At 40.8% G+C, this 27,048-nt stretch overlaps 2 long non-coding RNA genes across 26 annotated transcripts in view; one reads left to right on the top strand and one right to left on the bottom strand.

Moving 5' to 3' along the window:
- The window catches only part of LOC142767599 (uncharacterized), a 63,081-nt gene that overhangs the window by 5,236 nt on the left and 30,797 nt on the right, over window positions 1-27,048 (top strand). For 18 of the 25 annotated variants that reach the window (XR_012885027.1, XR_012885018.1, XR_012885019.1 and 15 more), the window contains 7 exons: window positions 6,422-6,587; window positions 8,621-8,744; window positions 9,570-9,610; window positions 18,003-18,168; window positions 19,111-19,348; window positions 20,160-20,284; window positions 21,111-21,152. This is a non-coding gene — a long non-coding RNA (uncharacterized LOC142767599). Of the gene's footprint in view, window positions 1-6,421; window positions 6,588-8,620; window positions 8,745-9,569; window positions 9,611-18,002; window positions 18,169-19,110; window positions 19,349-20,159; window positions 20,297-21,110; window positions 21,157-27,048 lie in introns of all 25 variants that reach the window. The other 7 variants (XR_012885035.1, XR_012885016.1, XR_012885031.1 and 4 more) reach the window with 7 other exon arrangements.
- Window positions 10,935-18,004, bottom strand: LOC142767600 (uncharacterized). The gene is made up of 2 exons (XR_012885037.1): window positions 14,987-18,004; window positions 10,935-11,326 (listed from the first exon to the last, which is right to left on the bottom strand). It is a non-coding gene; the product is annotated as an uncharacterized LOC142767600 (long non-coding RNA).

Genomic DNA, 27,048 nt, shown 5'->3' with positions numbered 1-27,048 from the left:
TGATATTTTTCGATGTGACACCACTCAGAGATGACCTTGTGCTATCCCCTTGTGTAGAAAGTGTTGTTAACCAGGTCTTGCTTGTAAGCTTTGTGTACAGTTGACAAATGGCGTGCAAAATGTGGCATGAAAATCAATTTTAACGAAAATACCCGCATTGAATAACAAAGAGCCTCTGCTGTTTATGCATAATATAAAAATGCAGTAATTAAGCATTGAGTTTAGATAAATTATATTGTTACTACAATTACTTTAAATCTAACTTGGCACGAGATTATTGAAAAAATTTGTGGTTTGGCGGAATGTAATCGGGGCGTTCTAAGGCAAAACTTAAAAAATGTCTGGCCTGACACAAAGCTGATGGTCTATATGAATCAGCTGTGTGCTAAATACTAGAGTGCAGTATCATTTGTGATGCACACATTCAAATAGTCGATGAGCTTCAACAAATACCTAGAACAAATAAATATTAAGTTTACTTATAGGTAACACGGGAAAATGCAGCTAGTGACCGCATTACTTTGAAGAGCTACTCTTATCAAGTTGTCAACAGAAAAAGAAATCGCACGCTTGATGTTTTTGTACAAACGTTTATGAAAAGATCACACCTTGTATACTTCCAACCTTCAGCCAGTGTCGCCACGTATAAATCGTTTTAAAGTGGTGTACTCCAGCTTTTCTCTCCACCTCGCACATTTATCAAATGAACCAATTAGGCTCGACCCAACAAGACAAGTTCATCGTCAGTTAGCTCAAGTTTCTCAGTAACATTTTGAATAGTAAATTATAATGTCCTCTCATATCTTTAGCAGCCTGCAAGGACTTATAGTGCTCTTAAATAAGAAAAAATATATATATATATATATATTTATATAGACATTGCGCTCACTAGCACCTTCCCAATAAAACTTCATTGTGCAGGTGTAGGTTTATCGGCCAGTCTTGAGGAGCCCTGAAGATAATTTGTGCTTTTGTCTGAAGAGGTACGTAAGGGGTGATAGCCCGTGGAGGAATGCCAATTCTCGAACCAGTGTTGTTACCTTATGTCCAACGGACCACGCGACGGCAGTATGAGTTGATGCCATTGGACCGAGCTTTTCTCAGAGTAACTCTGCACTTTTTTATAAATCACAGTGCCATGTCTCGCCGTAGCGGAGAGTGGATGGCAAATGTATGGTGGAAGCGATTGCCAGCCCTTGAAGTAAAGCTTTTATTGCTACAAAAAAGTGTCGGCATTGGTTGTACAGCCGTCTATTTCTTTAACGTGACCGTGTAAGTGTTGTATCGTGCGGCGGACCCGCCACACAGAGCACGCAGGGCACGACGCTGAAGCGCCGGCCAACACGAGGTAAGCAGCAGCTGGTAGCAAAGGAGGAACTCGTTTATTCTGTACAGGCAGCATCGATTCCTAAGTCTGTCGGGCATTCTGCTCTCCGGTTCTATGAACAGCCTAGCAGAACAGAAGCTGCACTGGATTGTTCATTGCAAGAAAAAAAATTTGCAGATTCGTGTCTAGTGAGAATCGATAATATGCGAAGTACGAAGGAGGAAGGTTGATATGTCACTTTAAGATAGGCACAACGTTACGAGGCGGACGTAAAGTATGCCTTACATGGATTCCGTGTCATTATTGTCATGTTTGGACACATTTGGTATATGTAGAGCTAGTTAAACGGCGGCAAGTGCGCTATGGGCGTAACATGTTGTCATTTTTTGCATGGCTTGCCTGACGTGATTATTATGTTTGGACGTGTCATCTACCTTTGCTGTCTGTTCACGTCACGTGATACGAAATTCGGTACATGTGAAGCTAGCTAAACCGTCATGAGCACATCGTGAGCGCAGCATGTAGTCGTGTTCTTACGCGATAAGCATCTCATGATTATCATGTTTGCACCAGTCATATAACTTCATCATCCATTCAAGCCCCGTAATACTGAACTTTGTGTATGTGAAGCTAACAAGACGACCGCGGGCGCACCATGGACGTTGGGAGTAGTCACGAGTTAGATGACATGCATGTCATGATTTACACGTTAAGATCTGCCACTTACGTCATGTCATGCTATACCAGTTTTCAGTATGTCATAAGAACAAAACCACCAGAAGAGCAGCAAGACCAGGAAATGTAAATCATGACATAAATAAGATGATTTTCATGTTATGAATAGTCATTTATTATGCTCGTCACACAGTCATGTTATGAAATACCAATTTTAATATAGATCCTGTTATCCAAATGCCCAGGAGAGCTAAAAGTCGTAGGCGCCCTGATAGATATCCCGAAATTCGCCGAATTTCGCTAAGAAATGCTTCGCATATGAAACAAAGGCGGCTGTGCAGTAGAATGAGTACATCATAGTGAAGAACATGCATGAGCACTTAACATTCTCATGTGTATTCGAATGAATATAATGCGAAATCGACCGGCCATATAAATCCAGCATGTGCAAACAAACGCATGCGCTAACGAAGAGAGGGTGAGCTAGGCAGATAAAGCCCGGCAGGGCACATAATTCGCGGTCGATTTTCTGCGCCCTGCAGAGCGAAAGAGTAGCCGTGCTTTTGAACGTCTAAGAACACACCACATATGACTGCTGTGTATGCTGGAAGGCACCATTGCGCACGCACCACCTCAAAAAGTAAGTGCTTTCATTTCCCTAGCTCCGAATTTGAAGATATCCTACGCACTCTCTCATGCATGGGCGCCGATGCCAAATCTTGGGTTCTCGACTGCTCTCACAGCGTATGCGTTTAAAAAAAGTGTTTAACGATGTTTAGTATTTTGTACTCAACTATGGGAGAGGAAGTAGTAATCTGTCACCACTACAGTTATACATATGCCAGTACGTTAGTCAGGCGTGAGCTAAGTAGTTTCCGTGTCATGCTCAGCACACACAATTTGCTTTCTTAGTCGCCGGACCACTTATTGACTTCGTCAACATCACATCGGCAGGCGTAGAGTACAGACTGTAATCTGCCAGAAACAGACGCGAGCATTGCTTTACCACTCGCCCAGACATTGCTCAGATATTCTACGCAATCATACGTGCACCGAGCACCCACACCGAATCCAGGGTTCTCGACTGCACTCACCGCGAATATTCGTCATCGCAATGTTTATGCTGATGCACCGATCACCCACACCGTGTCCAGGGTTCTCGAAGACATCATGGAGGGATTGATAGTGACGGTGCACCGTGCGTGTCGTCTACTACAGCACTGCCCAAAGAAACTCAAGTTACGACCACAAAATAAGACAAAATAGAAGCGCGACGACAGCAGCAAAAACAAGTTGATTAACATTGCTTCATAGGCGCGACCTTGATACGTACACCTTTATAAGCAGATCTCAATTGTGCATCATAATACGGAAAAAGAAAACAAAAGCAGTGATATTAACGCACGGAGCCGTGTATTAACGCGACCCGTAGAGCTTCAACTGCGCCAAGTGCGGCGCCGGAGCGGATTTTTTACAGGCGATGAAGTGAGTTGAAGGAAGAGAGCTGTAACGACGCTGCTTTTTTATTTATTTCGTGTGAAACCGCAAGACAAATTAAGGAAAACAGAAAACAAAAGAGTGAGACGCGATTGACGTAGAGGGATCTGACGTTATAAGTCACGTGAGGGACGCGCGCTTTCAAAACGAATAGAGTGCCTGAAACCGGGAACGCGTTCCCGAGCGTAGCTTGTAAAGAATAAGTATTGTTTCATAAAACTTCGGTGTCCTTTCATGAATACGCATATGTGCCATGAACGTTTCGCATTCAAAGCACTCGTAGTACTGTTTCAGGAACTCGCAACTGTGGATCCCGACCTTGAACCTAGAGAAGTGTCACCAGCACGGATGTGCGAACTTTTGGTGTCTGCCAGATCGTCAGAAAGTAGCCCACCACCAACGTTCCCCTGGGTAGAGCTAACCTCAGGCAGGCTACCCAAAGAGGTAGCAGATGTTCAATGGCAACGAGCGTGGCGAATTTTGCCGACCCTAGATCGTTTACAGAGGTGGGGGCTAGTACAGTACGCTAGGTGCCCCAACTGCGGTAGCAACGAAACTGCAGCTCATGCCGTTGCAACGTGTGTAGTAGCGAAGACCTTTTGGAGGATTATCCACAGGTGTATGCCAGGGTTACGGATCGCACGCTACTACACAAGAGGCCGGTGCCCACGGGGTGCCATCGGGAGGCTGGTAATCGCCGCGGGCGAGTACGTCCTTTGGCGGAACCGCTGCAGAGCATGCATCCGTCGGCAACGGCTGCAGTGGCCGCTTTCAGTGCAGTTTAGGCAAACACTGCTCCGTTATCTTGAGTCCCAAATCGAAACACACGGCGAAGCAGATTTCCTGCGGCACTGGTCGTGTCCTTTTTTGGTAGTGGTTAATAAAAGAGTGCGGCTCACAGTGGCGCTCCCAGATGTTGCAGTGCCATGACACGGTCTTATCAGGCCGAGTTAAGGCCGATACTTGAAAGACGTGAAATATGATGTGTTGTACTGGTTTTCGTATATGTGATAGCAAGTGGTTTTGTTTATTTGTTAGGAAAGATACCTGTTCTGTGTGTTCCTGTGTTGGGATAAGCCAACAGAAAGCATTTGGTGCATAGTTTGTGATCGGTTTTGACAATAGGCGTTGTATTATCTATGGAAGTTTCCCGGTTCTTCAGCTGAAATGTACCTCTCTGAAATATTGTCTGTACGGTTTGGCAGAAAATAAATCTTTTCTATAAATTCAAGTAGATATCAAGAAATGTTGTGTTACCAGGCCTTTCTAGTACTGCGTTATTCTATTTCTAGTACTGCGTTTCAAGATCATTACTTGAAGTAAGGTGATTGGTTCGGGGTACAAAGATAGCACAAATACTTTTTAGAGCACAAGTACTTTTTAGAACAGACAACAATGCCAGGAATTGTATAGGGGAAGTTATTAGACCCAATCGTAATGTCAATGTGAAGAAATAAAAGTTATTTTTTCGCATTGATTGATTGATTTTTGAGGTTTAACGTCTCAGAACCACCACACGATTATGAGAGACGCCGTAGTGGAGGGCTCCGGAAATTTCGACCAGCTGGGATTCATTAACGTGCACCGAAATCTTCACACGGGCCTACAACATTTCCGCCTCCATCGGAAATACAGCCGCCACATCCGGGATTCGATCCCGCGGTCTGCGGGTGAGCAGCCGAGTACCTTAATTGGCCACTAGACCACCGCGGGTGGGCTCTTTCTTCACATTCAATATACCATTCGGCCTAATGACTTACCCTATACACTCCTTGGCATCATTGGCTGTTTGATCTCATTAATATTGTGTCAAAACACGCAAAAAGAAGCACTCAATAAGGTATACACTTGTTTCTCTGATATATATATATATATATATATATATATATATATATATATATATATATATATATATATATATATATATATATACACGCAATAAAACAAAAAAAGAACGTACGAAAATCTTTAATACTTCCTACATTTCGACAGGAGGGCCTGCTGGAAGTATTAAAAATTTTCGCTCGTGTGTCTGTTGTTTTTCAATGCATAGAAAGCATTGGTTACGCAGGTGAAACTTTTGAGATTATATATATATATATATATATATATATATATATTCTTTTGATTTCTTTCCTTCTGAAGTCATATTACTCAAATGTGTACATATGGTTCATGAAAAAAAAAATGTTGATTTTACAGTACATTCTCTTTCAAACAACTTTCGTCAGTGCTGGCATTATGGTGGTGAGACGATAATTCAAAAATTCTCTTTCCAACCTTTCCTAAGTATGCCTATTGCTTTGGCGACATTTATTTTGTGGGAAACCAAGCCAATTCGAAAATATTATTGATGGCATTTGTTAATGGCTCAGCCAGAAATTGAGATAGGTCTTTTACAATTGGAACTGATACACTATCATCTCTTTCTGGTTTGGTGTCTTTAGTGTAAGAATTGTTCTATTTATTATTTTCTCATTGGTTTATGGTTAAAGGAAAATTGATTTCTAGTTTTTTTGTGTGTGGAAGGCACGAGTGTTGTTGTATGATATTGTGTTGTTCGTACTGCCTACATTTTCAAAGTGATCGCGAAGAACATTTCTTATAGCGGTAGTTTCAACCATGATGGTATCACAAACGATAATTCCCACAATGTTACTATCCACCTATTTCTTTCCTTTATGGATGGCTAATCAATAACTTTCCACGTCACCTTATTGTCGTTGTGGGCTTGTGCTATTTCTGAACTGAAATAGCCATGCAGCAAAATTTGCTAAACTCTGTGGAGGCAGTCGTTGCATTGCTTGTACCGCGCTTAGAGATTCATGTCATGCAGGTGACGCCTCAAATTTTATACATGTTGTCCTTGTGATTGATATAGTGGAGAAGTCCACCCCAGTTTGAGTTTGAAATCATTTCTAGTGTTGCAGGACTATTTATTGGGAAAGCAGTGAGGACTTGGCAGTCAGAGTAGCGCCAATTCGACAGGATTACAATGTCACGCACGGCAACAACCGCAGAAACTCGTCTTCACCACTAAGATGTGCCCCAGGAGTGAAGAGGAGCCATCCTGGTGACTAAGGCAAAGGTAGGATCAAAGTGCGATACCATAGCTTCAGTATGCTAACATGCACCGTGTCACGACTGCGACATATAAGGTCATGGGGTAGCGTCCTAAGTTCAACGACATCGTTGACAAAACATGGTTAGTGAGATCGGAGCCATATGAACTTATGGAGCGCCTTGAGCGTAGTGGCAGTTCGGAACTCTGCGACCACTCGAAGCTTGGCAGGGCCAGAAAGAACCCCATTTTTGTCGGCGTCTTCCTCCCTACGTGCACAAGTAACAGTGATCTCAGTGTCATCTAACCGCCATGCGCGTTTGCAGAATGGTAATTTATGCACTATATCTTTTCTCGGTTGATCCTGGAGAAGGCATTTCTCGGCATTTTTGTCTTGCTGCCAAAATATGGAAATCTACTTTTTGTTAGAAAAATTATACGTGTGATCAACTTTTGTTGTTTAGTTAGCGGACTTTGATTTTGCGAAGACTGGCAGATCATCAGTGATGTCGCATGAAATGGTGCCTGTTATAAAGAACTGTAATGGATGGCTTGTTATAATGTGTTCAAGTATACGTTGTCTCAAGCTTGTTATACAAGTGGCACATGGTAATAATAGCAGCAGACCAGCACACGCCAGTATATCAGCATAAGAATATTTAGCGGAGTCCTTTTGAGCGACCTCATTATTGATAAAATCCAGTAAAATGATGTCAATGTTCGGTTCATTGTATGCATTGAGCAGTTTTCCCACTTCTAGAAAACAAGTGTTCTGTTTTGTTATGCGGTGACTTGTATACTTATCAATGTTTTTTAGTCTTTGATGGCAGTAATTTTTTCCATATAATTCTGCAATACTAGTAGCTAGGTATCTCAGTAACCAATAAATGATGCACTGCACCTTTTATTAACAAAAATTCATGAAAAATTTCGGTCTCCTGCAATGATCACCCAAGTCTTTCTTTCCAGAATCACAAAGTAGCCTTTACATTTCAGTGATAGCTAATGTGGGTGGTGTCGCAAGACTACTTTATTTGATGACACACAAATCTCATAATCTGGTTCCCAAAATATTCGAGACTTTTTGATGATGCACAAATCTCATAATCTGGTTCCCAAAATATTCCAGACCAGTGGCATTATAATATTGTGGCAAAGCGTCTTTTTCCAGTGAATGAATACATTTACACTGCCCTATACTGCACACTACCCTCCTCAGCATGAATTGAAAACTACACTTCAAAGTAAAAAAAAAGGTAAATTATTTCTACTCTTGTTACTCATTAATTGTACATACCACACTCTCGATGCAACCAACATTCACAAATTGGGTTGTTCTAGAATTCGGTAATAGTTTTGGTAAGGTCTGTCATAAACATTCACTTTGAAACTAATAATCTATAGCTTGGATTTAAATATTTTAGTGCATTATATACCTATGAAGTTGTACTCACTTGTTATTCGTAAATGGCCATTACTCCTCACTTTGAAGCATAACTTCTAGTGTACTACAAGGTTTAGTACCAAGCTCGTAGGCCTAGTCTGTTCCTTATCAACCCCCACAACATCTTTTTTTTACTATCACCTAATATTTACTCATCTTTTACTCATAATGATGTTATCCCTTCTGAAATGCACATAATTTTATCCACCTGCCGAAAATACAGTAACTAATTGGTGCAAACTTTCATAAATGAAAGTAGTTGCTGGTGTTTGTAAAGTCATGTTTCTGTCCTAAATAATAAACGTAATGTATACATATTACTTATGTAATTGTCCCTACTAACTTCTTGATATTTTGGGAGTACAGCTGTCTGTTAATATTTTCTTGAACAGCCCTGTATATTGACTACAAAATTAAAAATCCGAACCACATACTTGCCTTTTGTTATAAGTTTTGACCATCGCATCCTTGAAAATAGTTCTTTATCTTATCAATTTACACAACCATTCAGAAATATGCCCATGCATCCACCCAATATGTTTTGCAAACAAACTTATTGTCGAATGCCTACAAACAAGCCTGACAAATGTTTCTTTTTTCCTTATCGACACTTTAGTGGTCCAACTCAATGCGCCGTAAAGGCACGGAGACCGAAGGAAAACCTTATAAGTTTTCAATTTGTCACCTAATTCAAGATCAAATGTACGATGACGGTTGATTCAAGATGATATGATACCCTGGTAGGTGAATGAGTAAGTTGGAAAGTATCCTATAACAGTGCATGTAGCTTGTCAAAAATAGCCAAACGTGTAAACTCATGAGGAGGAAAATGTGATGTCAGTGCGACATTTGTTCGTGTAGAAGACTCACTTTTGGCATGATTGTATTCATAGAACATGAAAATTTAATTATCTTGTTTTACAATATGTGCTGTAATAAGAGTTCCTGTGTATTATTCATTATTTACATAGATTCTCATAGGTTTTCCTGAATGATATGTTTGCCCCCCAATGTCTGAGTATAGCCCAGAGTTTTTTAACAAGAAATGTGAAGAAAACCTAACGACCTATAGTTCCTAAGTGACCATACGTACATGCCAAGTGCCTAATTGCATAAGCACTTGAAAAATGTTTTGTGGAGTTATGCAGCCATTTTTTACAGCTAGTTAGGCACACCTCATGGGCAGAATACTAAAAAGCATCAAAATTTGAGAGATGGAAACAGGATAAAGTGTCGGTAACCTAGTGTTACTTGTAGAGCTTTGGGCATGAAAGGTCTTAATTCTTTTGGAGCAAACAATTTTCAATGTAGAAACAAGCAGTTCGATATGTGTATATGGCAGTAAAGATTATATTTACATTTTTATAAACCTGTCCAATTTCTGTAGTTACCCTGTTTGTAGGTTGAAATGATTGAGAAGCCGCCCAAGGCTTAGTTCTTGGACTGCGCTCCTTGATCACACATACATTAAGGACTTTCCAGTTAGTGTTTCATCCGATGTGTGCCTTGCTGCACGTGGTAATTAGTTGCACCATAAGCGAATTCATGACTGTTTTACTCTCCAGCAGGGCCTCCTCCTAATCCAGCAATCGGCACGTTATTCAACGTAAGTAAGTTGCTCTTCTGCATTTGTTCATCACTGTTGTCCTAATGCGGTGCTTTTCTACCCCCAACTAATTAAATGTCACAATTTAGCTCAGTGCAAGGCATCTATATATCTAGGAGGGCGTCTACCTATCGACATGTCTTGGACCAGTCATAATTTTTGAGTGGACAAATTCTTGCAATCAGTTACTTTGTAAATATGGATAGCAAAACATGTCTTTAGCATCACTTTCGTGCCAGACTAGCTACGAATAAAACTTTATTTCAATTCATGTAAAACATGCCTGTACAATTAATTTATAAGAGCCATCAAAATAGCATAATTATTTGTCTTTATTATAGGTAAATAAAATGTGTCAGGTACCTTCTAGTGAACTGTATGCTCCTGCATATCAAGTGTTTCAGGTTAAATACCTATATTAAGTCTTCTCTCACACACCTCTCACTGAAAAAGTGCTAGACAACTACATTTCTGCAAATTTTCAACTCATTACTCTAGAAAACTAAATCAATATTTTAGCAAATATTTTTCTCACCATATTCATCCATAAGTTTGGAAATCTGCAATTTGTCCAATCTACTATATATATCAGTTTTTTTTTCTGCATAGTTCCCAACAATGTCATGCACTTTCATCTGATCATGCCCTGATCACCTATATAGTTCCCGTTCCAAATCATTCTTTGAATACTATCAATAAACTTGCTACATCAAACACAACCAGCCATTTCTTTGGTGTGCCCAACACTCATGGAAGATCCTTTGTTGGAACCCTTGAGGTATGATGAATAAATGGGCGAATAAATCAAAATTCAGGTATGCAGAAGTCACTTATACTGGGTAGGTACCTAATATCTGACGTTGTGTCAAGGTAAATGAAAACAATGTCAAGGCCGTGTGTGTACGTGTAAAATTGATACAGGGTCGGTTGTAGTACTAACTGTGGTAATGAAACAAGCACAGCACCATAGTCTTAGCTCTTAGATTATGACCAAAGAGAAATGTAGCTTTGTAAGATTACCATCCTAGGTAATGTTTGGAAGATTGAAAGGGCCCAGGAGTAGGATGGGTTAGAAGAGAAATCACATGTGGGCATTTTTAATAACTATCAAATACCTAATTGGAAAATGTGGGTGTTGTGAACGTGTATAAGGATCAATAACATGCAATGTGTTCGACATAATTTTTCATGACTTAAACATACACATGCCAAGACAGCCTCCAGATTGTTCCTTGGGTACATAATAAAATATGTTACTGTCCTTTGAAATTGTCAGTACATTGGCACTTTCTCTGCACAAAGTACATTGTAGCAAGAAACTGAATTTCACGCCACCAATATTTTATTTTCTTTGTATGTGCAGAAAAACACACCACATAGGTGCAAGTATTTACAAGAATCGTGACTAGATTGCAGGCAACGACGAATTGTTACAGAGACACTTAGGTCTTACATTGGAGTATACAAAACTGAAACTATAAAAAATGGAGAGCACGAGCCCATGCCCCTCTCTTCCTGTGCCAAAGAATGTGGAGGAAGGTAGCATGCATGCTCAACATTATCCCCATGTTGCTCTGCAGTTCAATAATTTGCTCAGAAACCGTAGGACACAAAGAAACTGCACTTGGCCACAGGACGATGGTCGGCTTGGGTTGGAGTTACACTGCCAGCCAAGCACGAAAGCAAGGGAAATGGTGTCGTTGGTCATTTTGGCATCTGTTCAATAAAGGGATACAGTTTTCATCTATCACTTTAACAGACATATGAAACACATGCGAACTTTTGCACTTATAACATTTTTCTTGCAGTTATAATTTGTTTTACTGATAGCAAAGTTTTCTAGTGGTAATTATTTGAAGCCCCATGGAGAAACAGTGACTAGCTGTTATGAGGCCATGCGAGGGGTTTCAATGCAGAGCCTGTTGTACACATTCCTGTTCAGTGCGTACATATTGTGCCATGTCGTAAAAAAAGTGTGGGAGCGACTTGAATCCTGCCCATTTGCTTTGTGTTTATGTGATATTTTTCGATGTGACACCACTCAGAGATGACCTTGTGCTATCCCCTTGTGTAGAAAGTGTTGTTAACCAGGTCTTGCTTGTAAGCTTTGTGTACAGTTGACAAATGGCGTGCAAAATGTGGCATGGAAATCAATTTTAACGAAAATACCTGCATTGAATAACAAAGAGCCTCTGCTGTTTATGCATAATATAAAAATGCAGTAATTAAGCATTGAGTTTAGATAAATTATATTGTTACTACAATTACTTTAAATCTAACTTGGCACGAGATTATTGAAAAAATTTGTGGTTTGGCGGAATGTAATCGAGGCGTTCTAAGGCAAAACTTAAAAAATGTCTGGCCTGACACAAAGCTGATGGTCTATATGAATCAGCTGTGTGCTAAATACTAGAGTGCAGTATCATTTGTGATGCACACATTCAAATAGTCGATGAGCTTCAACAAATACCTAGAACAAATAAATATTAAGTTTACTTATAGGTAACACGGGAAAATGCAGCTAGTGACCGCATTACTTTGAAGAGCTACTCTTATCAAGTTGTCAACAGAAAAAGAAATCGCACGCTTGATGTTTTTGTACAAACGTTTATGAAAAGATCACACCTTGTATACTTCCAACCTTCAGCCAGTGTCGCCACGTATAAATCGTTTTAAAGTGGTGTACTCCAGCTTTTCTCTCCAGCTCGCACATTTATCAAATGAACCAATTAGGCTCGACCCAACAAGACAAGTTCATCGTCAGTTAGCTCAAGTTTTCTCAGTGACATTTTGAATAGTAAATTATAATGTCCTCTCATATCTTTAACAGCCTGCAAGGACTTATAGTGCTCTTAAATAAGAAAATATATATATATATATATATATATATATATATATATATATATAGATATTGCGCTCACTAGCACCTTCCCAATAAAACTTCATTGTGCAGGTGTAGGTTTATCGGCCAGTCTTGAGGAGCCCTGAAGATAATTTGTGCTTTTGTCTGAAGAGGTACGTAAGGGGTGATAGCCCGTGGAGGAATGCCAATTCTCGAACCAGTCTTGTTACCTTATGTCCAACGGACCACGCGACGGCAGTATGAGTTGATGCCATTGGACCGAGCTTTTCTCAGAGTAACTCTGCACTTTTTTATAAATCACAGTGCCATGTCTCGCCGTAGCGGAGAGTGGATGGCAAATGTATGGTGGAAGCGATTGCCAGCCCTTGAAGTAAAGCTTTTATTGCTACAAAAAAGTGTCGGCATTGGTTGTACAGCCGTCTATTTCTTTAACGTGACCGTGTAAGTGTTGTATCGTGCGGCGGACCCGCCACACAGAGCACGCAGGGCACGACGCTGAAGCGCCGGCCAACACGAGGTAAGCAGCAGCTGGTAGCAAAGGAGGAACTCGTTTATTCTGTACAGGCAGCATCGATTCCTAAGTCTGTCGGGCATTCTGCTCTCCGGTTCTATGAACAGCCTAGCAGAACAGAAGCTGCACTGGATTGTTCATTGCAAGAAAAAAAATTTGCAGATTCGTGTCTAGTGAGAATCGATAATATGCGAAGTACGAAGGAGGAAGGTTGATATGTCACTTTAAGATAGGCACAACGTTACGAGGCGGACGTAAAATATGCCTTACATGGATTCCGTGTCATTATTGTCATGTTTGGACACATTTGGTATATGTAGAGCTAGTTAAACGGCGGCAAGTGCGCTATGGGCGTAACATGTTGTCATTTTTTGCATGGCTTGCCTGACGTGATTATTATGTTTGGACGTGTCATCTACCTTTGCTGTCTGTTCACGTCACGTGATACGAAATTCGGTACATGTGAAGCTAGCTAAACCGTCATGAGCACATCGTGAGCGCAGCATGTAGTCGTGTTCTTACGCGATAAGCATCTCATGATTATCATGTTTGCACCAGTCATATAACTTCATCATCCATTCAAGCCCCGTAATACTGAACTTTGTGTATGTGAAGCTAACAAGACGACCGCGGGCGCACCATGGACGTTGGGAGTAGTCACGAGTTAGATGACATGCATGTCATGATTTACACGTTAAGATCTGCCACTTACGTCATGTCATGCTATACCAGTTTTCAGTATGTCATAAGAACAAAACCACCAGAAGAGCAGCAAGACCAGGAAATGTAAATCATGACATAAATAAGATGATTTTCATGTTATGAATAGTCATTTATTATGCTCGTCACACAGTCATGTTATGAAATACCAATTTTAATATAGATCCTGTTATCCAAATGCCCAGGAGAGCTAAAAGTCGTAGGCGCCCTGATAGATATCCCGAAATTCGCCGAATTTCGCTAAGAAATGCTTCGCATATGAAACAAAGGCGGCTGTGCAGTAGAATGAGTACATCATAGTGAAGAACATGCATGAGCACTTAACATTCTCATGTGTATTCGAATGAATATAATGCGAAATCGGCGAAATCGACCGGCCATATAAATCCAGCATGTGCAAACAAACGCATGCGCTAACCAAGAGAGGGTGAGCTAGGCAGATAAAGCCCGGCAGGGCACATAATTCGCGGTCGATTTTCTGCGCCCTGCAGAGCGAAAGAGTAGCCGTGCTTTTGAACGTCTAAGAACACACCACATATGACTGCTGTGTATGCTGGAAGGCACCATTGCGCACGCACCACCTCAAAAAGTAAGTGCTTTCATTTCCCTAGCTCCGAATTTGAAGATATCCTACGCACTCTCTCATGCATGGGCGCCGATGCCAAATCTTGGGTTCTCGACTGCTCTCACAGCGTATGCGTTTAAAAAAAGTGTTTAACGATGCTTAGTATTTTGTACTCAACTATGGGAGAGGAAGTAGCAATCTGTCACGACTACAGTTATACATATGCCAGTACGTTAGTCAGGCGTCAGCTAAGAAGTTTCCGTGTCATGCTCAGCACACACAATTTGCTTTCTTAGTCGCCGGTCCACTTATTGACCTCGTCCACATCACATCGGCAGGCGTAGAATACGGACTATAATCTGCCAGAAACATACGCGAGCATTGCTTTACCACTCGCCCAGACATTGCTCAGATATTCTACGCAATCATACGTGCACCGAGCACCCACACCGAATCCAGGGTTCCCGACTGCACTCACCGCGAATATTCGTCATCGCAATGTTTATGCTGATGCACCGATCACCCACACCGTGTCCAGGGTTCTCGAAGACATCATGGGGAGGTTGATAGTGACAGTGCACCGTGCGTGTCGTCTACTACAGCACTGCCCAAAGAAACTCAAGTTACGACCACAAAATAAGACAAAATAGAAGCGCGACGACAGCAGCAAAAACAAGTTTATTAACATTGCTTCATAGGCGCGACCTTGATACGTACACCTTTATAAGCAGATCTCAATTGTGCATCATAATACGCAAAAAGAAAACAAAAACAGTGATATTAACGCACGGAGCCGTGTATTTACGTGACCCGTAGAGCTTCAACTGCGCCAAGTGCGGCGCCGGAGCGGATTTTTTACAGGCGATGAAGTGAGTTGAGGGAAGAGAGCTGTAACGACGCTGCTTTTTTATTTATTTCGTGTGAAACCGCAAGACAAATTAAGGAAAACAGAAAACAAAAGAGTGAGACGCGATTGACGTAGAGGGATCTGACGTTCTAAGTCACGTGAGGGACGCGCGCTTTCAAAACGAATAGAGTGCCTGAAACCGGGAACGCGTTCCCGAGCGTAGCTTGTAAGGAATAAGTATTGTTTCATGAAACTTCGGTGTCCTTTCATGAATACGCATATGTGCCATGAACGTTTCGCATTCAAAGCACTCGTAGTACTGTTTCAGGAACTCGCAACTGTGGATCCCGACCTTGAACCTAGAGAAGTGTCACCAGGACGGATGTGCGAACTTTTGGTGTCTGCCAGATCGTCACAAAGTAGCCCACCACCAACGTTCCCCTGGGTAGAGCTAACCTCAGACAGGCTACCCAAAGAGGTAGCAGATGTTCAATGGCAACGAGCGTGGCGAATTTTGCCGACCCTAGATCGTTTACAGAGGTGGGGGCTAGTACAGTACGCTAGGTGCCCCAACTGCGGTAGCAACGAAACTGCAGCTCATGCCGTTGCAACGTGTGTAGTAGCGAAGACCTTTTGGAGGATTATCCACAGGTGTATGCCAGGGTTACGGATCGCACGCTACTACACAAGAGGCCGGTGCCCACGGGGTGCCATCGGGAGGCTGGTAATCGCCGCGGGCGAGTACGTCCTTTGGCGGAACCGCTGCAGAGCATGCATCCGTCGGCAACGGCTGCAGTGGCCGCTTTTAGCGCAGTTTAGGCAAACACTGCTCCGTTATCTTGAGTCCCAAATCGAAACACACGGCGAAGCAGATTTCCTGCGGCACTGGTCGTGTCCTTTTTTGGTAGTGGTTAATAAAAGAGTGCGGCTCACAGTGGCGCTCCCAGATGTTGCAGTGCCATGACACGGTCTTATCAGGCCGAGTTAAGGCCGATACTTGAAAGACGTGAAATATGATGTGTTGTACTGGTTTTCGTATATGTGATAGCAAGTGGTTTTATTTATTTGTTAGGAAAGGTACCTGTTCTGTGTGTTCCTGTGTTGGGATAAGCCAACAGAAAGCATTTGGTGCATAGTTTGTGATCGGTTTTGACAATAGGCGTTGTATTATCTCTGGAAGTTTCCCGGTTCTTCAGCTGAAATGTACCTCTCTGAAATATTGTCTGTACGGTTTGGCAGAAAATAAATCTTTTCTATAAATTCAAGTAGATATCAAGAAATGTTGTGTTACCAGGCCTTTCTAGTACTGCGTTATTCGTTTCAAGATGATTACTTGAAGTAAGGTGATTGGTTCGGGGTACAAAGATAGCACAAATACTTTTTAGAGCACAAGTACTTTTTAAAACAGACAACAATGCCAGGAATTGTATAGGGGAAGTTATTAGACCCAATCGTAATGTCAATGTGAAGAAATAAAAGTTATTTTTTCGCATTGCTTGATTGATTTTTGAGGTTTAACGTCTCAAAACCACCACACGATTATGAGAGACGCCGTAGTGGAGGGCCCCGGAAATTTCGACCAGCTGGGATTCATTAACGTGCACCGAAATCTTCACACGGGCCTACAACATTTCCGCCTCCATCGGAAATACAGCTGCCACATCCGGGATTCGATCCCGCGATCTGCGGGTGAGCAGCCGAGTACCTTAATTGGCCACTAGACCACCGCGGGGGGGCTCTTTCTTCACATTCAATATACCATTCGGCCTAATGACTTATCCTATACACTCCTTGGCATCATTGGCTGTTTGATCTCATTAATATTGTGTCAAAACACGCAAAAAGAAGCCCTCAATAAGGTATACACTTGTTTCATATATATATATATATATATATATATATGTGTATATATATACGCAATAAAACAAAAAAAGAACGTACGAAAATCTTTAATACTTCCTACATTTCGACAGGAGGGCCTGCTGGAAGTATTAAAAATTTTCGCTCGTGTGTCTGTTGTTTTTCAATGCATAGAAAGCATTGGTTACGCAGGTGAAACTTTTGAGATTATATATATATATTCTTTTGATTTCTTTCCTTCTGAAGCCATATTACTCAAGTGTGTACATATGGTTCATGAAAAAAAAAAAAATGTTGATTTTACAGTACATTCTCTTTCAAACAACTTTCATCAGTGCTGGCATTATGGTGGTGAGACGATAATTCAAAAATTCTTTTTCCAACCTTTCCTAAGTATGCCTATTGCTTTGGTGACATTTATTTTGTGGGAAACCAAGCCAATTCGAAAATATCATTGATGGCATTTGTTAATGGCTCAGCTAGAAATTGAGATAGGTCTTTTACAGTTGGAACTGATACACTATCATCTCTTTCTGGTTTGGTGTCTTTAGTGTAAGAATTGTTCTATTTATTATTTCCTCATTGGTTTATGGTTAAAGGAAAATTGATTTCTAGTTTTTTTGTGTGAGGAAAGCACGAGTGTTGTTGTAATATATTGTGTTGTTCGTACTGCCTACATTCGCAAAGTGATCGCGAAGAACATTTCTTATAGCGGTAGTTTCAACCATGATAGTATCACAAACGATAATTCCCACAATGTTACTATCCACCTATTTCTTTCCTTTATGGATGGCTAATCAATAACTTTCCACGTCACCTTATTGTCGTTGTGGGCTTGTGCTATTTCTGAACTGAAATAGCCATGCAGCAAAATTTGCTAAACTCTGTGGAGGCAGTCGTTGCATTGCTTGTACCGCGCTTAGAGATTGATGTCATGCAGGTGACGCCTCAAATTTTATACATGTTGTCCTTGTGATTGATATAGTGGAGAAGTCCACCCCAGTTTGAATTTGAAATCAATTCTAGTGTTGCAGGACTATTTATTGGGAAAGCAGTGAGGACTTGGCAGTCAGAGTAGCGCCAATTCGACAGGATTACAATGTCACGCACGGCAACAACCGCAGAAACTCGTCTTCACCACTAAGATGTGCCCCAGGAGTGAAGAGGAGCCATCCTGGTGACTAAGGCAAAGGTAGGATCAAAGTGCGATACCATAGCTTCAGTATGGTAACATGCACCGTGTCACGACTGCGACATCTAAGGTCATGGGATAGCGTCCTAAGTTCAACGACATCGTTGACAAAACATGGTTAGTGAGATCGGAGCCATATGAACTTATGGAGCGCCTTGAGCGTAGTGGCCGTTGGGAACTCTGCGACCACTCGAAGCTTGGCAGGGCCAGAAAGGACCCCATTTTTGTAGGCGTCTTCCTCGCTACGTGCACAAGTAACAGTGATCGCAGTATCATCTAACCGCCATGCGCGTTTGCAGAATGGTAATTTATGCACTATATCTTTTCTTATTTGATCCTGGAGAAGGCATTTCTCAGCAGTTTTGTCTTGCTGCCAAAATATGGAAATCTACTTTTTGTTAGAAAAATTATACGTGTGATCAACTTTTGTTGTTTAGTTAGCGGACTTTGATTTTGCGAAGACTGGCAGATGATCAGTGATGTCGCATGAAATGGTGCCTGTTATAAAGAACTGTAATGGATGGCTTGTTATAATGTGTTCAAGTATACGTTGTCTCAAGCTTGTTATACAAGTGGCACATGGTAATAATAGCAGCAGACCAGCACACGCCAGTATATCAGCATAAGAATATTTAGCGGAGTCCTTTTGAGCGACCTCATTATTGATAAAATCCAGTAAAATGATGTCAATGTTTGGTTCATTGTATTCATTGAGCAGTTTTCCCACTTCTAGAAAACAAGTGTTCTGTTTTGTTATGCGGTGACTTGTATACTTATCAATGTTTTTTAGTCTTTGATGGCAGTAATTTTTTCCATATAATTCTGCAATACCAGTACCTAGGTATCTGAGTAACCAATAAATAATGCACTGCACCTTTTATTAACAAAAAATCATTAAAAATTTCGGTCTCCTGCAATGATCACCCGTGTCTTTCTTTCCAGAATGACAACGTAGCCGTTACACTTCAGTGATAGCTAATGTTGGTGGTGACGCAAGACTACTTTATTTGATGACGCACAAATCTCATAATCTGGTTCCCAAAATATTCCAGACCAGTGGCATTATAATATTGTGGCAAAGGGTCTTTTTCCAGTGAATGAATACATTTACACTGCCCTATACTGCACACTATCCTCCTCAGCATGAATTGAAAACTACACTTCAAAGTAAAAAAAAAAGGTAAATTATTTCTACTCTTGTTACTCATTAATTGTACGTACCACACTTTCGATGCAACCAACATTCACAAATTGGGTTGTTCTAGAATTCGGTAATAGTTTTGGTAAGGTCTGTCATAAACATTCACTTTGAAACTAATAATCTATAGCTTGGATTCAAATATTTTAGTGCATTATATACCTATAAAGTTGTACTCACTTGTTATTCCTAAATGGCCATTACTCCTCACTTTGAAGCATAACTTCTAGTGTACTACAAGGTTCAGTACCAAGCTCGTAGGCCTAGTCTGTTCCTTATCAACCCCCACAGCATCTTTTCTTTGCTATCACCTAATATATACTCATGTTTTACTCATAATGATGTTATCCCTTTTGAAATAACTAATGCACATAATTTTATCCACCTGCCGAAAATACAGTAACTAATTGGTGCAAACTTTTATAAATGAAAGTAGTTGCTGGTGTTTGTAAAGTCATGTTTGTGTCCTAAATAATAAACGTATTGTATACATATTACTTATGTAATTGTCCCTAGTAACTTCTTGATATTTTGGGAGTACAGCTGTCTGTTAATATTTTCTTGAACAGCCCTGTATATTGACTACAAAATTAGAAATCCAAACCACATGCTTGCCTTTTGTTATAAGTTTTGACCATCGCATCCTTGAAAATAGTTCTTTATCTTATCAATTTACACAACCATTCAGAAATATGCCCATGCATCTACCCAATATGTTTTGCAAACAAACTTATTGTCAAATGCCTACAAACAAGCCTGACAAATGTTTCTTTTTCCCTTATCGACACTTTAGTGGTCCAACTCAATGCGCCGTAAAGGCACGGAGACCGAAGGAATAACCTTATAAGTTTTCAATTTGTCACCTAATTCAAGACCAAATGTACGATGACGGTTGATTCGAGATGATATGATACCCTGGTAGGTGAATGAGTAAGTTGGAAAGTATCCTATAACAGTGCATGTAGCTTGTCCAAAAATAGCCAAACATGCAAATTCATGAGGAGGAAAATGTGATGTCAGTGCAACATTTGTTCGTGCAGCAGACTCACTTTTGGCATGATTGTATTCATAGAACATGAAAATTTAATTATCTTGTTTTACAAAATGTGCTGTAATAAGAGTTCATGTGTATTATTCATTATTTACATGGATTCTCATAGGTTTTCCTGAATGATATGTTTGCCCCCCAATGTCTGAGCATAGCCCAGAGTTTTTTAACAAGAAATGTGAAGAAAACCTAACGACCTATAGTTCCTAAGTGACCATACGTACGTGCCAAGTGCCTAATTGCATAAGCACTTGAAAAATGTTTTGTTGAGTTATGCAGCCATTTTTTACAGCTAGTTAGGCACACCTTATGGGCAGAATACTCAAAAGCATCAAAATTTGAGAGATTGAAACAGGATAAAGTGTCGGTAACGCAGTGTTACTTGTAGAGCTTTGGGCATGAAAGATCTCAATTCTTTTGGAGCAAACAATTTTCAATGTAGAAACAAGCAGTTCATTATGTATATATGGCAGTAAAGATTATATTTACATTTTTATAAACCTGTCCAATTTCTGTAGTTACCCTGTTTGTAGGTTGAAATGATTGAGAAGCCGCCCAAGGCTTAGTTCTTGGACTGCGCTCCTCGATCACACATACATTAAGGACTTTCCAGTTAGTGTTTCATACGATGTGTGCCTTGCTGCACGTGGTAATTAGTTGCACCATAAGCGAATTCATGACTGTTTTACTCTCCAGCAGGGCCTCCTCCTAATCCAGCAATCGGGCACGTTATTCAACGTAAGTAAGTTGATCTTCTGCATTTGTTCATCACTGTTGTCCTAATGCGGTGCTTTTCTACCCCCAACTAATTAAATGTCACAATTTAGCTCAGTGCAAGGCATCTATATATCTAGGAGGGCGGCTACCTATCGACATGTCTTGGACCAGTCATAATATTTGAGTGGACAAATTCTTGCAATCGGTTACTTGGTAAATATGGATAGCAAAACATGTCTTTAGCATCACTTTCGTGCCAGACTAGCTACAAATAAAACTTTATTTCAATTCATGTAAAACATGCCTGTACAATTAATTTATAAGAGCCATCAAAATAGCATAATTATTTGTCTTTATTATAGGTAAATAAAATGTGTCAGGTACCTTCTAGTGAACTGTATGCTCCTGCATATCAAGTGTTTCAGGTTAAATACCTATATTATGTCTTCTCTCACACACCTCTCACTGAAAAAGTGCTAGACAACTACATTTCTGCAAATTTTCAACTCATTACTCTATAAAACTAAATCAATATTTTAGCAAATATTTTTCTCACCATATTCATCCATAAGTTTGGAAATCTGCAATTTGTCCAATCTACTATATATATCAGTTTTTTTTTCTGCATAGTTCCCAACAATGTCATGCACATTCATCTGATCATGCCCTGATCACCTATATAGTTCCCGTTCCAAATCATTCTTTGAATACTATCAATAAACTTGCTACATCAAACCCAACCAGCCATTTCTTTGGTGTGCCCAACACTCATGGAAGATCCTTTGTTGGAACCCTTGAGGTATGATGAATAAATGGTCGAATAAATCAAAATTCAGGTATGCAGAAGTCACTTATACTGGGTAGGTACCTAATATCTGACGTTGTGTCAAGGTAAATGAAAACAATGTCAAGGCCGTGTGTGTACGTGTAAAATTGATACAGGGTCGGTTGTAGTACTAACTGTGGTAATGAAACAAGCACAGCACCATAGTCTTAGCTCTTAGATTATGATCAAAGAGAAATGTAGCTTTGTAAGATTACCATCCTAGGTAATGTTTGGAAGATTGAAAGGGCCCAGGAGTAGGATGGGTTAGAAGAGAAATCACATGTGGGCATTTTTAATAACTATCAAATACCTAATTGGAAAATGTGGGTGTTGTGAACGTGTATAAGGATCAATAACATGCAATGTGTACGACATAATTTTTCATGACTTAAACATACACATGCCAAGACAGCCTCCAGATTGTTCCTTGAGTACATAATAAAATATGTTACTTTCCTTTGAAATTGTCAGTACATTGGCACTTTCTCTGCACAAAGTACATTGTAGCAAGAAAGTGAATTTCACGCCACCAATATTTTATTTTCTTTGTATGTGCAGAAAAACACACCACATAGGTGCAAGTATTTACAAGAATCGTGACTAGATTGCAGGCAACGACGAATTGTTACAGAGACACTTAGGTCTTACATTGGAGTATACAAAACTGAAACTATAAAAAATGGAGAGCACGAGCCCATGCCCCTCTCTTCCTGTGCCAAAGAATGTGGAGGAAGGTAGCATGCATGCTCAACATTATCCCCATGTTGCTCTGCAGTTCCATAATTTGCTCAGTAACCGTAGGACACAAAGAAACTGCACTTGGCCACAGGACGATGGTCGGCTTGGGTTGGAGTTACACTGCCAGTTAAGCACAAAAGCAAGGGAAATGGTGTCGTTGGTCATTTTGGCATCTGTTCAATAAAGGGATACAGTTTTCATCTATCACTTTAACAGACATATGAAACACATGCGAACTTTCGCACTTATAACATTTTTCTTGCAGTTATAATTTGTTTTACTGATAACAAAGTTTTCTAGTGGTAATTATTTGAAGCCCCATGGAGAAACAGTGACTAGCTGTTATGAGGCCATGCGAGGGGTTTCAATGCAGAGCCTGTTGTACACATTCCTGTTCAGTGCGTACATATTGTGCCATGTCGTAAAAAAAGTGTGGGAGCGACTTGAATCCTGCCCATTTGCTTTGTGTTTATGTGATATTTTTCGATGTGACACCACTCAGGGATAACCTTGTGCTATCCCCTTGTGTAGAAAGTGTTGTTAACCAGGTCTTGCTTGTAAGCTTTGTGTACAGTTGACAAATGGCGTGCAAAATGTGGCATGGAAATCAATTTTAAAGAAAATACCTGCATTGAATAACAAAGAGCCTCTGCTATTTATGCATAATATAAAAATGCAGTAATTAAGCATTGCGTTTAGATACATTACATTGTTACTACAATTACTTTAAATCTAACTTGGCACGAGATTATTGAAAAAATTTGTGGTTTGGCGGAATGTAATCGGGGCGTTCTAAGGCAAAACTTAAAAAATGTCTGGCCTGACACAAAGCTGATGGTCTATATGAATCAGCTGTGTGCTAAATAGTAGAGTGCAGTATCATTTGTGATGCACGCATTCAAATAGTCGATGAGCTTCAACAAATACCTAGAACAAATAAATATTAAGTTTACTTATAGGTAACACGGGAAAATGCAGCTAGTGACCGCATTACTTTGAAGAGCTACTCTTATCAAGTTGTCAACAGAAAAAGAAATCGCACGCTTGATGTTTTTGTACAAACGTTTATGAAAAGATCACACCTTGTATACTTCCAACCTTCAGCCAGTGTCGCCACGTATAAATCGTTTTAAAGTGGTGTACTCCAGCTTTTCTCTCCAGCTCGCACATTTATCAAATGAACCAATTAGGCTCGACCCAACAAGACAAGTTCATCGTCAGTTAGCTCAAGTTTTCTCAGTGACATTTTGAATAGTAAATTATAATGTCCTCTCATAGCTTTAGCAGCCTGCAAGGACTTATAGTGCTCTTAAATAAGAAAAAAAAAATATATATATATATATATATATATATATATATATATATATATATATATATATATATATATATATATATATATATATATATATAGATATTGCGCTCACTAGCACCTTCCCAATAAAACTTCATTGTGCAGGTGTAGGTTTATCGGCCAGTCTTGAGGAGCCCTGAAGATAATTTGTGCTTTTGTCTGAAGAGGTACGTAAGGGGTGATAGCCCGTGGAGGAATGCCAATTCTCGAACCAGTCTTGTTACCTTATGTCCAACGGACCACGTTACGGCAGTATGAGTTGATGCCATTGGACCGAGCTTTTCTCAGAGTAACTCTGCACTTTTTTATAAATCACAGTGCCATGTCTCGCCGTAGCGGAGAGTGGATGGCAAATGTATGGTGGAAGCGATTGCCAGCCCTTGAAGTAAAGCTTTTATTGCTACACAAAAGTGTCGGCATTGGTTGTATAGCCGTCTATTTCTTTAACGTGACCGTGTAAGTGTTGTATCGTGCGGCGGACCCGCCACACAGAGCACGCAGGGCACGACGCTGAAGCGCCGGCCAACACGAGGTAAGCAGCAGCTGGTAGCAAAGGAGGAACTCGTTTATTCTGTACAGTCAGCATCGATTCCTAAGTCTTTCGGGCATCCTGCTCTCCGGTTCTATGAACAGCCTAGCAGAACAGAAGCTGCACTGGATTGTTCATTGCAAGAAAAAAAATTGGCAGATTCGTGTCTAGTGAGAATCGATAATATGCGAAGTACGAAGGAGGAAGGTTGATATGTCACTTTAAAATAGGCACAACGTTACGAGGCGGACGTAAAGTATGCCTTACATGGATTCCGTGTCATTATTGTCATGTTTGGACACATTTGGTATATGTAGAGCTAGTTAAACGGCGGCAAGTGCGCTATGGGCGTAACATGTTGTCATTTTTTGCATGGCTTGCCTGACGTGATTATTATGTTTGGACGTGTCATCTACCTTTGCTGTCTGTTCACGTCACGTGATACGAAATTCGGTACATGTGAAGCTAGCTAAACCGTCATGAGCACATCGTGAGCGCAGCATGTAGTCGTGTTCTTACGCGATAAGCATCTCATGATTATCATGTTTGCACCAGTCATATAACTTCATCATCCATTCAAGCCCCGTAATACTGAACTTTGTGTATGTGAAGCTAACAAGACGACCGCGGGCGCACCAATGGACGTTGGGAGTAGTCACGAGTTAGATGACATGCATGTCATGATTTACACGTTAAGATCTGCCACTTACGTCATGTCATGCTATACCAGTTTTCAGTATGTCATAAGAACAAAACCACCAGAAGAGCAGCAAGACCAGGAAATGTAAATCATGACATAAATAAGATGATTTTCATGTTATGAATAGTCATTTATTATGCTCGTCACACAGTCATGTTATGAAATACCAATTTTAATATAGATCCCGTTATCCAAATGCCCAGGAGGGCTAAAAGTCGTAGGCGCCCTGATAGATATTCCGAAATTCGCCGAATTTTGCTAAGAAATGCTTCGCATATAAAACAAAGGCGGCTGTGCAGTAGAATGAATACATCATAGTGAAGAACATGCATGAGCACTTAACATTCTCATGTGTGTTTGAATGAATGTAATGCGAAATCGACCGGCCATATAAATCCAGCATGTGCAAACAAACGCATGCGCTAACCAAGAGAGGGTGAGCTAGGCAGATAAAGCCCGGCAGGGCACATAATTCGCGGTCGATTTTCTGCGCCCTGCAGAGCGAAAGAGTAGCCGTGCTTTTGAACGTCTAAGAACACACCACATATGACTGCTGTGTATGCTGGAAGGCACCATTGCGCACGCACCACCTCAAAAAGTAAGTGCTTTCATTTCCCTAGCTCCGAATTTTAAGATATCCTACGCACTCTCTCATGCATGGGCACCGATGCCAAATCTTGGGTTCTCGACTGCTCTCACAGCGTATGCGTTTAAAAAAAGTGTTTAACGATGTTTAGTATTTTGTACTCAACTATGGGAGAGGAAGTAGTAATCTGTCACCACTACAGTTATACATATGCCAGTACGTTAGTCAGGCGTCAGCTAAGTAGTTTCCGTGTCATGCTCAGCACACACAATTTGCTTTCTTAGTCGCCGGACCACTTATTGACCTCGTCAACATCACATCGGCAGGCGTAGAGTAAAGACTATAATCTGCCAGAAACATACGCGAGCATTGCTTTACCACTCTCCCAGACATTGCTCAGATATTCAACGCAATCATACGTGCAGAGAGCACCCACACCGAATCCAGGGTTCCCGACTGCACTCACCGCGAATATTCGTCATCGCAATGTTTATGCTGATCACCCACACCGTGTCCAGGGTTCTCGAAGACATCATGGGGAGGTTGATAGTGACAGTGCACCGTGCGTGTCGTCTACTACAGCACTGCCCAAAGAAACTCAAGTTACGACCACAAAATAAGACAAAATAGAAGCGCGACGACAGCAGCAAAAACAAGTTGATTAACATTGCTTCATAGGCGCGACCTTGATACGTACACCTTTATAAGCAGATCTCAATTGTGCATCATAATACGCAAAAAGAAAACAAAAACAGTAATATTAACGCACGGAGCCGTGTATTTACGTGACCCGTAGAGCTTCAACTGCGCCAAGTGCGGCGCCGGAGCGGATTTTTTACAGGCGATGAAGTGAGTTGAGGGAAGAGAGCTGTAACGACGCTGCTTTTTTATTTATTTCGTGTGAAACCGCAAGACAAATTAAGGAAAACAGAAAACAAAAGAGTGAGACGCGATTGACGTAGAGGGATCTGACGTTCTAAGTCACGTGAGGGACGCGCGCTTTCAAAACGAATAGAGTGCCTGAAACCGGGAACGCGTTCCCGAGCGTAGCTTGTAAAGAATAAGTATTGTTTCATGAAACTTCGGTGTCCTTTCATGAATACGCATATGTGCCATGAACGTTTCGCATTCAAGTAGATATCAAGAAATGTGTTACCAGGCCTTTCTAGTACTGCGTTATTCGTTTC

This window comes from Rhipicephalus microplus, chromosome 7 (genome assembly GCF_043290135.1).
Source record: "Rhipicephalus microplus isolate Deutch F79 chromosome 7, USDA_Rmic, whole genome shotgun sequence".
Classification (NCBI taxonomy): Eukaryota; Metazoa; Arthropoda; class Arachnida; order Ixodida; family Ixodidae; genus Rhipicephalus; species Rhipicephalus microplus.
Note: the sequence above shows the minus strand (reverse complement) of the source record. Positions and strands in the feature narration are given on the sequence as shown.